Source organism: Lissotriton vulgaris, chromosome 12 (genome assembly GCF_964263255.1).
Source record: "Lissotriton vulgaris chromosome 12, aLisVul1.2, whole genome shotgun sequence".
NCBI lineage: Eukaryota > Metazoa > Chordata > Amphibia > Caudata > Salamandridae > Lissotriton > Lissotriton vulgaris.
In genome coordinates this window covers 138419238-138432460 of record NC_141700.1, presented here as the reverse complement: position 1 = coordinate 138432460, position 13223 = coordinate 138419238, and the positions used below count along the sequence as shown (strand labels likewise).

Sequence of the window (13223 nt, the reverse complement as noted above, 5' to 3'; positions counted from 1 at the left end):
TCGGCAGGCTCGGGGGGGGGGGGGCACTCCGGTTGCAGGGGATGCCGGGTCGGAGGTAAAGGCACCCGTGTCCCCCGAGCAGCGGTCGGAGTGGCGCTCGGTCCAGGCGCGGGCTGTTTCCCGCCGCAGCCAGCAGCTGCGTCCGCTGCGGTGAAGGTGGATGGCCGCTCCGTGTTCAGGCCGCGCTGCGGGACCGTGGACCTCTCCGTGTCGTGGGGTGAGCAGGGGGGCCAGAGGAAGCTCAATTAGAGGCAATCGTGGGGGGTTCGGGGATCGAGGGCGAGGAGCTCTGCAGTTATGCTGCCGTCCCGGTCGCCATCTTGGCCACGCCCCTCAAACTTAATTTAAAAGACTATTTCACCCCCCCCTCTTTTTTTTACAGGGCTGGGTGCTACCTAGGTAGGTCGAGAGTCAGGCTGAGGATTTGCCCAGACCTTGTTCTGAGGCTACCAACTTAGAATATAAGGCTACAAAAACATCTCAAACAAGGAAATTTCTATCCTACTCGGCAGAGACAAGGACGTGGAGTCTCCCACAGGTCCGGTTACCACAAAGGCTTGCCAGGCCCAGGAGATTCCTCCTGTTCAGGTACCGATTATTCCTCCTTCAGGGGTGATTCTAGGGGGCAGAATAGGACACTTCCTACCCAATTGGCAACACTATCGTTTGACCCTTGGGTTCTGGATTTGGTGCAGTGGTTAAAAAATAGAATTCTATGGGACCCAACTCCAAAAGACAGGCATCTTCCCCTATCTTTTTCCGAACAAGAGAAAGCTTTTATTAAAATAGAGATCACAGAGATGTTGTGCAAAGAGGAATTGAGCAGACGATTCCCCACTCCAGGTGATTCGTCAGCACGATTTTTCTGGTGCAAAAGAAGGGAGGAGGGTCACGCTTGGTCTGCAACCTAAAGCAATTCCACTCTTGGCGGTTTACCAACACTTCATGATGGAGGGCACTAATTTGCTAATACCCTTTGCAAGAGAACCACTGGGTTGTCAGACTCGATCTAAAAATTGCTTATTTGACAATTCCTATTTTTTCTCCTCACTGATGTTTTTTTCAATCTCAATGGGATCACAAAAGGTACAAATCTGCGTTCCTCCCATTCGGCCTTTCTTCAGCCCTTTGGTGCTTCATCAAACTTATAAAAACCAGTGGTGGTGTCTCTCAGGATAAGAAGTGTTCGACTGATCATTAAACTGGGAGATCTCATAATTATGCCCCAAAAACACGAAGTGGTGCTCCAACACCTGCAATGGAGAGTTCAGTTGCTACAGGAATTGGGGTTCAGCATCAATATTCCCAAGTCCAGCCTGATCCCATCTCAGCAGAAGGACTTCCTGATGTTACAGATAGATTCTGTTCAAGCTCTACTTAATCTTCCAATTACTTCTGTCAAGAAAGAAAGGAGGAGGACCCTGTTGTCTTCAATGGTATCTTTGAGAACCCTGGCCAGGATTGTGGGTTTATTAGTGTCCTCTATTCAGGCAATTTTCTGGGGCCCCTTAATTATTGATTCCTTCAGCGATTGAAGATTTGCCATATTCAGGAAAGATTGTCTTACTCAAAGATGATTTTTCAGTCTGAGGAGGTCACATTGGAAATATCTTGGTGGTTGGATCATATGGAAGCATGGAACGGCAGGGTTATTTCTGGCAACGTTCCAGATGTGGTGATGGAATCAGACACCAGCTTTCTGGATTGAGGAGCGAGATGTGGTCCAATATCCACAGCGGAGCGGTGGTCTACAGAGGACCTTCACCTCCTTATCAATTGCCTAAAACTGTTAGCAGGATCTTTTGGGATCAAGACTCTGTCCCCTCGCAGGTCCCAATGATGCATTCTTCTGCGGATGGACAATGTGGCAGTGGTCCAGTATATCAGACTGAGAGGAACCAGGTCTTGTCCCCTGGATTACCAAAGATTTCTGGAATTTTTGTCTCCAGGACATTTCAGTCATTGAGGAGTACATTTCGGGAAGACTGAATGTAATAGCGGACTGGAACTCTTGATTCCGCGGGGATTTGAGCGACTGGAAACCACATCCACATATTTTTCACCAACTCAACCTTTGGGCCCCCTGTGTAGTGGATCTGTTTGTGTCACACCTGAATGCTCAACTCTTGACATTCTTCAGCTGGGGACCAGATCCCCTGCCAGCAAACGTGGATGTTTTTGTGCAGCCCTGGCAAAGGAATCGCAATTACGCATTTCCCCCTTACATCATGATTCCCAGAGTGATATTGCAAGTGAGACTGCAGATGGCAGAATTGCTTCTCATCTCAACTCTAAGGAGAGCTCAGCCTTGGTTCCCTTTGTTACTGAAGATGTCTTGTCACGCTCTGATTTGGATTCCCAGCTTCCAGAACCATCTCGTGGATCCAGCGGGAAATCCTCATCCTCTGGTACAATCCAACCAGCTGGTTTAGTCGCATTTAGGATTTCCTGGAACGCTGATAAATGCTGGGTGTTTTGGTACGTTCTTTCTTCTACCTCAAGCCGTCTTGGGCTGCTGAAACTCATAGATGGTATGCTTCAGACTGGACTAGATGGGTTTGTTGGAGCAACGAAAAATTTTACAAATCACACACAAATCCTTGTAAGATTCTCGGATCCATGCACAAGAAGCTCATCCAGTCCAGGATTTCTCTTAGCATTCTGAAAGGTAAAGCCTACTACTCGGAGGAGGACCTCAGAAATGCGAGAGCTCTGCATTCTCCGCTGCTAATTGTAATGAAGACAAAGTCTTCTTTATGGGTTCACGTAAATTTAATCCAAAAGCCCCAGACACGTCCAGTTCTCTTCATGGCAAACAGCATCTGATCTCACATCTGATCAGTAACCGACAACTATAAAATGTTGAAAAGTGGTGTGACATGCCGTGTCAATGGAAATACAAGGAATAAATTACATCACAATTGAGGTGAAATCACACTACATTACATCATCATAATACATCCTTCTTTCACACATTTGAAGTTGGTAAAATAGTGAAAAATATATGTGATATAAGAACAAACGATCCGTGACAGTAAAAATAGACTAGAGAAAATGACACCTAGAAGATACAATGGAATTGAATGCTTAATTGATGTACTATAGATGAACACAAGTGTTACACATTAAGCAGACATGCCAACCCTCCCGATTCAGGCGTGAGACTACCGATTTCAGGGCTAGTCTCCCGCCTCCCGATTCCTGCAAGAAAAAACCCGATTCCTCAGGGTTTCAGCTGACAGGGCTTGGTATTGTGTTAAGTGCCAATTCTTCCAGCAATAGTCAGAGTAGCGATGCAGGGGCTCTAGAAGGGGTGAAAAAACAACAAAGCGTCATTAACGAGGGAATGGTCTTTTAAAGACTTGTGAAGTTTTGGGGGGGGGGGGTGTTTGTGTGCAAGGGACGCTGTTTTAGCCACGGAGGTGGGGTGGGGTGGGGCGGGGGGAGCATGCACTGCCAGCAACCTGCCAGGCCAGTGCACAACACTTGCATCACCCTCTCTCTGCCTGCCATTGCGCTCCTTGGTTCTGAAGGTATGAAAAAACGTGCATTTGTCTTTCAAATGTCAAATCCTGAAGCAGCACACTTCTAAAGCCCATACATGCCAGTAACCCGAATCAAGGCCCCATTCTCCCGATTTTTTTTTTTAAATCTCCCTCTTTGCTCTTCTGAATTGTTGGCATGTATGCATTAAGGACCATACTCCTGTAATGTAGTCATCATACTTCTTAGCTTTGATTATGGCCCTTTCACATCTACTAATAGGTCGCTGGAGAAACAATTAACAAGTAAGCTGCTCTATCCGTATTTTGTCTGTATACTTTTAATCTAGACGACGATGAATGAATTTATAATTTGAAATGTAAGATGGCCGCTAAATTAGACTACACTCACCAACTGCCATCGGTTGTAAGCAACCCGACTCCATAACGTGGGGCTGCTTTCTCGCAACGATAAACTTGAGAAACCTTGATTTAGAAGTCTAGAATTAGTAACCTTGTTGAAAAAGAATAATATTAACGAAATAATCAAATTCAATGATTTCAAATATATTTCACTTTGACGAGCTATACCAGACTTTTCAGAATACACAACACTGACATATTTAAATATACTGAAATAAACCTATGGGAGTGCGCAGTTTCGTCTTTTAAGAAAAATAGCAACGTTTAAATTGTACAGGTTCTAGTAAAAGTGCTAGTGTTCTACTCGTGTAGGTCCGTCTTTCATTTCCATGTCCACTTCCGGCTTGGTTGGTGCGTCACTGGCGTCGCACCGGAACTTCGCTCTGTAGCGTGTGTGGGATTGTCGCTAGCAGAGCCCTCTTGCCGGCACCTGGGCAGGGGAAACGGACAAAGGCGATCCACCGTCTTCAGTTCCGGCCACGGCGAGAGGAGGGTGCAGCGGCGCCGCGGATTGGGTGAGGAGGGAAAGGGGGGCCGAAACGCGCGTCTACGAAACGGCCGTTGCAACGAGGGCACATCGTTTTCTAGAGGAAGCTGCAGGTGAAAATGGAGCGAAAGCCCCGTGTCGTAACCTCCAATCCCCATTGTTGTTCCGGGTCAGCTATCCTTGTCTGGTCCGTCTCACACTTGATATAGCGGGCAAACTGCGACGCCCGAATGCCCTAATCACAACTGCTTTGCTCAGATCATCAACGCTACCGAAATGTGACCAACTTAACGACTACTTTTACCTCATACTGTCAAGGCGCATGGCCTGTTAACGCTATTTATGTTACACTGTTTGCGAGTAAGACGTTTCAGTCAGTTATTGGGGTGTCTCAGAGCCTGGGGATGGGAAGACAGACCAAGTGAACACTGTAGTGGGATCGAGGGCGAACGTTGGGAAAAGAATTAACGCCCCCAAAATGGCCCTATCCTTCATACTGTTGCTTTGAGTGTTTTTCTTCCCTAACGGGTGTGATCACTGGGCTGCAGGGGTTTTGCGTCTATGAGACAGGTAATTTACTAATTTAAGTTCGGGAGTATTTGGGCGAAATTAAACATCCCCCCCGGCAATTGAAGGCGTATTTACTATTCCAATTCCAGTCCAGGTGAATTTTGAAAACATGTAACCATTCCTCGAATAATGTAAACAAGTTGTGGCCATGTTAACAGCAATTAAGCATCCAAATTCCGTACTCTCTTTAGGGAATTTGTAACACACACAATATATATTAATGTAAGGTAAAAGCTGCTACCATGCTACAGTGCACACCCTGCCACCAAATGGTGTCTATCTGTCTAATAAGACAAATGTCCTTGGCGTCGATTATACAGTGTACTAAATACCAGAGCACATTAATGAGGTCCGAAAATAGAGAAAGTGATCCAAAAGTACAGTTCATCAATTTCTTGGTCCTTATTGTTGTACTGTCTCTTTATTCCATTTGTTATTTTTTTTACAAGCAGCCGACGTGTTTTCTCTGTTGTCCCGCAGGGAGGACAAAATTGGAAAAACGTAATCTGGTCAGAATCTTTATCGCATATGTGGAATAAGGAAATCGCTGTTTCTTCCAAGTATAGCTTAAAGTAAGGTTTGTAGGGCATCCTCGACGGCCAGTCTGACTAACTTAAAGGGTTCTGTCCTTCTGGTACGTGAAAACTTGTCTGAACCCACAAATGCACATACCTAACTAGTGTGTCCAAATGTATTTCCATAACGCTGGACTTTGTTACAGTAACCAATTGCTGTGATCTGGCATTGACTCTCAATATCTGAAATCATATATAGAGAGATCCAATTTATGAGATCCTGCCTAAAGCATCTTATGGGCTGAATATGCAACTACTGTTGTGTGGCTAACACCAACTACAAAACAGAAGCTCTGTCCCATTGACTGTGAAATCGTGACATGGCTCCAAATTCTTAAATGTCGGAGAAAGCTTAAATAGGACCATTACCAACGCAAGTGTTCTCCGCCAGTTGCCTGGTCGGAGTAGTAGTCACATGATCAGAATCAATCATGGTGCAGATTTTTAAAAAAGGTGACCGGCATGCTACAGTCTCATTTCCCTATTGGATTCAGTGGGAAAAGTGTATTGTCAGTTACAATTTTTCTTTAGGGAGGGTTTAGGTACCGCAGAACAGGTCCTCAATCTTACCATTCTTGTAGGGAAGTATTCAAAGGCAAGAGGAAATGGGGGTTGAGGCTCCTTTTAATTCATTTTTAAGAGCACTCTATACAAATGCATGAGCCCGGGTACGGTATGGACTCAATGGAGAGTGTACGGCGTCATTCCAAGTGGAGGGAGGAGGGGTTAGGTAGGGCTGTGTCCTGGCGCCTTTCCTCTTTACTCTGTCTACTAACGGTCTGGAGAGGGCTATGTTGGAAGGGTGCCGGGACCTACCGCAGCTGGAAAAGCTTCCTATACCTGCCCTAAGCGGATGACGCTGTAATCATGGCCAGAACACCAAGAGGATTACAGCGGGCTCTAAATAGTTACGAGTTTATGCAAAGTTTAGCTCTAATTATAAATCCTACCAAGACTCTTATAATGAATCGTGGAAGGGGCGGAACGAAGCCAGTGAACATTTTCGTAGAGAACACAAAAGTGAAATCCACTCCTACGTATCTGTATTTAGGAATTTATTTGACTACAAGGGGTTGTGGTCGCAGGCCATTAAATCAAGGAAATTGCTTTTCATGAGAACAACAGCTGCATTAGTGAATTTCTCACAAAAATTAGGGTAGAGACCCCTGGTTGAGCTGATCAAAATTTACCACGCCAAATGTGTCAGCACAGCCATTTATGGGGCTGCTATATGGGGGTTCTGTAATGTCACATTTTTAAGATACGTTTTGGCTGTTCCCCAATCAACATCAATCTATATTTGCCATACTGAGCTGGGCCTCCCATATATTACTGGTACAATAAAGGTACAACCAGTTTTATTGTCATCTGGTCTGGACCGCCCCAAAAACTACATTTAATCGACACGTGCTTTTGATAGCCTAAAATTAGATCATCCCTTGGAGATTAGGTGGCTGAAATGCATCTAAGAATTTATGACCGATTTGGGCAAACCTGAATATTATTCTAATCCTACTGTGTTGGGCACAATTTCAAGAAAGGTTTTAAAAAAACAATGCATGCCCACATGGAGGAAAATAGGTCTGCCAATGAGGCCTCCAGACCAACTGTTCAAACGAACCAGCTGATTTACTCTACCTCCGCCATTCAACCATATTTAACATACACAATAAGAGGGTATGATAGATCAGTTCTTACACGCCTCAAACTTGATGTATAGACCTGTCTTGAAAATATGGAGCTTGAGACAATGCCGACCAGCTTATCTTGCTTTGCAATTTCTTGATGATATATGCATGGCAAGAAGCATAGCCACTTTCCTGAAATGAATGATTAGACATAGGAAAACTCTTTAACTGTGTTTTTCTTTATAACATGGTTTTAGTCTAAAACTTCTGCAAAGGAGTCGTCTAAATATCTTTTAAAAGGCTGTTTTTATAAAAAAAAACTTTATAACTTTTATAATATATGTAATATGACATTTTATAATACTTGTAACATGCAATGTTAAAATTGTGCTTTTTATGTTTTTTTCTTCTTTCAAATTGAAAACCTAATAAAGCTAATTTTTAAATTTGAAATAGGGCACTAAAATGTAATATTACAGGGTGCTTCTGAATCTGGTGTGTGATGGAAACCACGTGGAAGATAACCACCATCATTAAAGCCAGGCCATAAACTATATATATATATATATATATATATATATATATATATATATATATCCATCCAGTTATGGTCACACTTCTACAATCTAATACAACTATGAAAAAAGATTACAAAAGCAAATCTCAAAATACAATGTTACGTTTAAAGTATCGGTTGGAAAACCCTAAAATAATACCGAAATTAAAATTGTTACACTCCTGTTGTAAGAATGATCAAAAGTAGTATTGGGGATAACGCTCACAATCAACACTAGGCACCATTTCTGAATAAACAGGATACAGTAACATAAATATGAGAAGTATCATCTTATTCTTTGCCTCTACAGCCCATAAAAAGCTCCCAATCATTTTAAGACTGTGCCACAGTTTGTTACTTCTCTCAAATTGAGAGAATTTATTTTAATCATCGTCTGAAAATCTAAGCCAATGCAGATACTTCAAAATATTAGTTGTTTTCTGCAGACAGACAAAAGGTCAGCAGTATTTAGGTTCATCAACAATTGTTTGCCAAAAGCTAGAATTGAATAAGTTTTATATTAAGAATCTGGGCATGAGAAAAAATAGTTTCGATAGGAAACTTACATGGTTTGCTAACTAATACTACTGTCAGCCTAGCCAGTCATCCTTGATATTCTGTAAGCCCCTGAAAATTATCCTTGCCTTCTAAAAACGAGACACACTTATTTTTCTCTATAGTATTTTGAAAGGGGCTGCTTGAGTGTTAAAGAAAGAATGGGCTCTGATACTTAGATGAGTCTTTCCTCTGTTTTTGAAATACCTTTACAATGAGGAATGTGGATCTTTGCTCTTAAAGGATCAAATATTCGCTTTAAGTAATCCCTTCCTTGCATTCCTTAACCAGTTAAAATGTTATAAGTAGGGCTCCAAGATTTCTGATATTTATTTTTGTAGACATTTCTGTCTGTAACTAAACACATCTGTTTGTAATTTGCATTTTGTTTAAAGATTGATCCAAAACAAATATATTTCCACATTTATTCAACCAAAGTATATTTGCAATGTAATTCCTCACAGGCTTTTACTGCTATAATAAGCTATATATAACACATCGCTCATATTCAATGCACTGTTATAAATAACATTTACCACTATTCACACCTGCAACTGATTACATTTTGGTTAGCTTTTATTTATTTATTTTTTAAAACATTTATTTTTTTACTACCCTTCTTGTGAGTCTACACAGCTGTTGGCCTAGTTGTAAAGATTGATACTATCAACCGTCTCTCAATACATATTTTACTAGATGTTTCAAAATACGTGCAGACACAAGTTGATAGTTTTCTACCTGGAACTTTAAAACTAAAAAACTGTCACTCTTGTTTATAAGCCACATCTAATGACCTTGGTATCTAAGTATTGCAAACTCCATCCTTAGTTGACATTGTGTGGTACATTTGAGTTAAGAAAATAACTGTCTTTGCGCTCTACAAATGAGGGTATGATCACAATGCATTATTCGCCCACAGCACGCCTACCTACCTCTTCTACCACTTGTTGGCTTCATGCTTGTGTGTGTGTGTGTATATATATATATATATATATATATATATATAATCTGTCACAGGCCGCCAAAAGACAACAGGCACTCCCCTTCCTGTGCAAAATATTTTATTTAATTGTAGCATCCAGTTTGCAGCCTCTGACTCGTTTCAGCTTACACAGAAGACTTTTTCAAAGTATATATATTTACACGCACACAACTATCATGATAAGACTACGTTTACTTATGAACATCAGAGCTTCGTGCAATATTATTTCGGGTTTTGATTTAATACTTGCAAAACAGGCCATTCTAGTCAATAAGACCCAAGTGCATAATTTGTAGTAGCAAGTTCAAATTTTCATTAAATTATTGTGAGCTTTAACCTGCTTTAACTTTCTGCAAAACCCCACATAGTTTTACGTGTTCACGTTCACTAAGATGTTGTCGCTCATTGTCTACGTATAATGCCATTGGTGTCTTTTGTATTCAAGAATCTTAGGTTTGCCAACGCTCACACTCAAACTGTTTTATCTAATAATAGGCATCCAGCACTACTAGAGTTCTCTGTAGGCCAGATGGCGTTTGGAGGTCTACCATTCCGTCATTGGCGAATTAGAACAGGGGTATGTGTTGTGTTCCCAAGTCATGCCTCACATTGTTTTTTCCCTGCCCTTTTCCACCAGTCTCCGCTGTGCCGAAACAGGAATCAATTTGCCGGTTCCCAGCAAAACATAACTGAAGCAATTTTCCCATTGAGCTCTTGTGTGGATGAAGCTTGCACTGCAGCTGCCTTTGCTGTACCTGTTATGTTTGACCTACTCTGCCATGATGTAATACTACTTCTGTCTGTATCGCTGAAGGTTCAGAAAACATTTTCTGTATACAAAAAAAACAAATGGATTGGCATTGTCAATACTTGTTTTTGTTTGGCAGGCATCACACTCCCCATTTCTGATTTTATTTCAGTTGTTTATGAAAGTGAAAATGTGTTCTAGTTTAAGGCTAAGAGAAAGTACTTTTATATTTGCAATTTTTAAATAAATCTGTGGACAGCCACGTTATTGCAGCCTCTCTAGGGTTTCTGTATTTTGCTCGTGGCTTTACATAGGAAATATCATCCACGTACCTTTGTGTACACAGTACTTCCGATTCGAATATACAGAGTAAAGCTTGCATCTTGTTTCACTGTGCATCTTGCTGTGTTGCCTAACCCCTAAATCTGCTCTTCTCCGCTTATTCTTTATGCTCTACGTGTTGAACTGCTCCCATATCACCAGTCAATGTAAGAACAGTGAAAAAGCAGGGCAGTTGATCCCAACAAGGTTTTCAGTGTAGAATAGAGGCAAGCAGATGTGATTTGATGCTTGAAATATTTGGAGTTAACAGTTAGTATGATAGATTGTGGGGTAAGTATTACTAGCTTCCTGTTAGTTATTTAACAGATTTTGAAACCCAAATACATGCAGAAAACAATCAGTTTAACTATGTTTACTCTTAAAAACATACACATTCGGAATTTACAACTTTGTTTGAGACTCCGGGCATTTTTTTGCGGCGTTTCTTTACAGCATTATGTTTCTAATATTGAGGATCTCTAAGTGGGATATTGGGTTGGACCCAATCCTCAAGTGCAAGAATGGAAAGGTGTCAGTTGCGGTGCTACTGGAAGTGTAAAGTTTTCACGTATAGTGTGTTCCAGGCTTATGCATTTTGTCAGTGCTGCACTCATGACTCGGTGTGTGAGGGCTGGCGTAGCAGGGAGCGTATGTTGTCAAGTACTTTGTACACTTCATCGCCATAGACATCAATGTGTCTGTACATTTCAGCATTTCATTTAAAAGTATGATTATACTTGCAACTTAATTTGTTATGCGCCAAAAATAAATACATAAAAACAGGTAAGAAAAAGTGAATACAGCCAGGAAATAAATATAGGTAAATAACAAGAATGTCAGAAAACAATATTGACTGAGATGCAGAAAACAAACTGGACTACCTGCTTGTAATCCATGTTTCATGACTGATTGCTCCTACATATATAAAGGTGTTTAAGTTTAATGAGCAGTGTGCTGCACACTGTATACCAAGTGTACATTACACCTCCATAATGGACATGAAATGCACAGTATATTGTGTTATATACATGATATATTCCCTGTGTGGGTAGTTGCTACATTCCATTCTCATTTCTCACCTATATGGCTGTACAGTGTGTGCAGTCTTATCTGTTTGTTAGCGTTTACAATACTAGATTCTCGGGGTCCATGTTATTGCCCAGATATATGTGCTGCATTAAAAACAAGAGGGACAGTGAGTTTCTCGTGCCCTGCTAGTCCAAGGGCGGAAGAGGTGAATTGAAGGTTTGTAAAAAAATTGGTTATTTTAGCCCATTGAGTTTGTGATACTTTGTCAATTCCACCTAGAGATTATTTCGGTGTTACTCAGTTTAATTCTTCCGTCACCTGTCTAAAGGTTTCAGTGCTTTACTATTGGCTGACTAGTGATAGTGGCAGTGCCTCTCGATCTGCTCAGAGCAATACCTTGCACCCAAGTGGAAGATTTTCCTGAACATAAGTTGCATTTTTTATTTGTCTCTACATTAATTGTTAAAACTATAATGTAGCAGTGAGACCGTTTTGGATTGGCCTGAGCCCTGCATAAATAATAGCCACTTCTGTTGGGCAAAAAAACCAGGAACATGATTATGCTGCAGTCTTTAGATGTTTTAATTTTTTGGTCTCTGGGTGGGCGATGAGGTATTTTATTTTTGGTTTGCATTGGTTTTTGGAAAACATACTAGAAAAGTGTTTCCGCAGCTTTTTAGAACAAGCCTGCCCTACCTAGGGATGGACATATGGTGGGCTTTGTCATTACAGACAGCACATTTTCCATTGAAATGGGCACTAAATTTGAAGACATGTAGTTTTACTGTTAAAACTACATTACATACATATCGTGTTTGAAAATCTGGTTTCAGTAAATATATTTAATATTTGTTCATCACCAAGTAAAGTTTCTAGATTTGTTCTCATCCTATTGCAATCCTTGTTTCTACCACACTTGAGCATTACAAAACAAAAATGTTTCATTTCTAACTGCTGAATATGTACAGTTAATTCAAATAGGTACTTACATTTTGTTACGGAAAAAAAATTACTCTGTACCCACCAAGACTGTTAAAAGGGGCTTACATTCCGCCCTACCTTTTCAGTCGCTTGTGTGCTTGCCACTTTTCCTCAGTTTCTACTAGTTATACCATTTACTGTTGTCCTCCGTGTCTTCTTATCAGTATCCCAGGGCTGAAGTACTCCTTTCCATCCGCTTAAACTACTTTTGTTATTTTAATTACGGTTGAGCACAACGCTTTTTCCCCACTTCTTGGTGACTGAGCTTCTCTCACAAATTACATTTTTAGGTCTCCTGGCGTTTAACAGCGCGTCAGCGCTGTGTCCGCCAGGAGATCTTTTGTCAGCGACTCTCAGTCCCAGGAGACAGTCCTGGCCACGCGCATCCTTCCAGGCGATTTGTAACTGGAACGCGCGCTGTGGCCAGGCGCTGTCTCCTGGGAAGCGCAAGCACCCCACACGCATGCGCATACACACACACAAGCGCCCATGCACGCACGCACATACATACATACAGAGACACCCCCCCTGACACATACACACACGCGCGCGCACACACACACGTGCACCGAAGCCCCCCCCCCTCCCTCCCTCCCCCGCCGTCACCGTCGCACGCATACATACACACACGAGCACACACACACACAAGTGCACCAAGCCCCCCCCAGCCTTTTTTTGAACTTACCTGGCCAATGTCGGGGACTCTGCTCAGCACGCGGCGCCCAACCTCCTGCTGGCGCGGCCCCGGGGCTCCACACCGCTCACAGGAGCCCCGGGCCGCGAGACGCAACGACTCCGCCTGCCTCCTCTTCCGCTCTGAACGTGGCTCCGCCCCCGTCACAGGCGACCGTGCCTGACTTCCGGGGCGGCCGCGGCGGCATTCCGG

The 13223-nt window shown here is 42.3% G+C and overlaps 1 protein-coding gene across 1 annotated transcript in view; it reads left to right on the top strand.

Moving 5' to 3' along the window:
- The first annotated feature begins 4272 nt into the window (after positions 1-4272).
- Positions 4273-13223, top strand: part of ADAR (adenosine deaminase RNA specific) — a 261026-nt gene continuing 252075 nt past the window's right edge. Inside the window, exon 1 of the mRNA XM_086947602.1 lies at positions 4273-4420. The gene's annotated coding sequence lies outside the window, so the exon portion shown is untranslated. The remainder of the gene's footprint in view (positions 4421-13223) is intronic.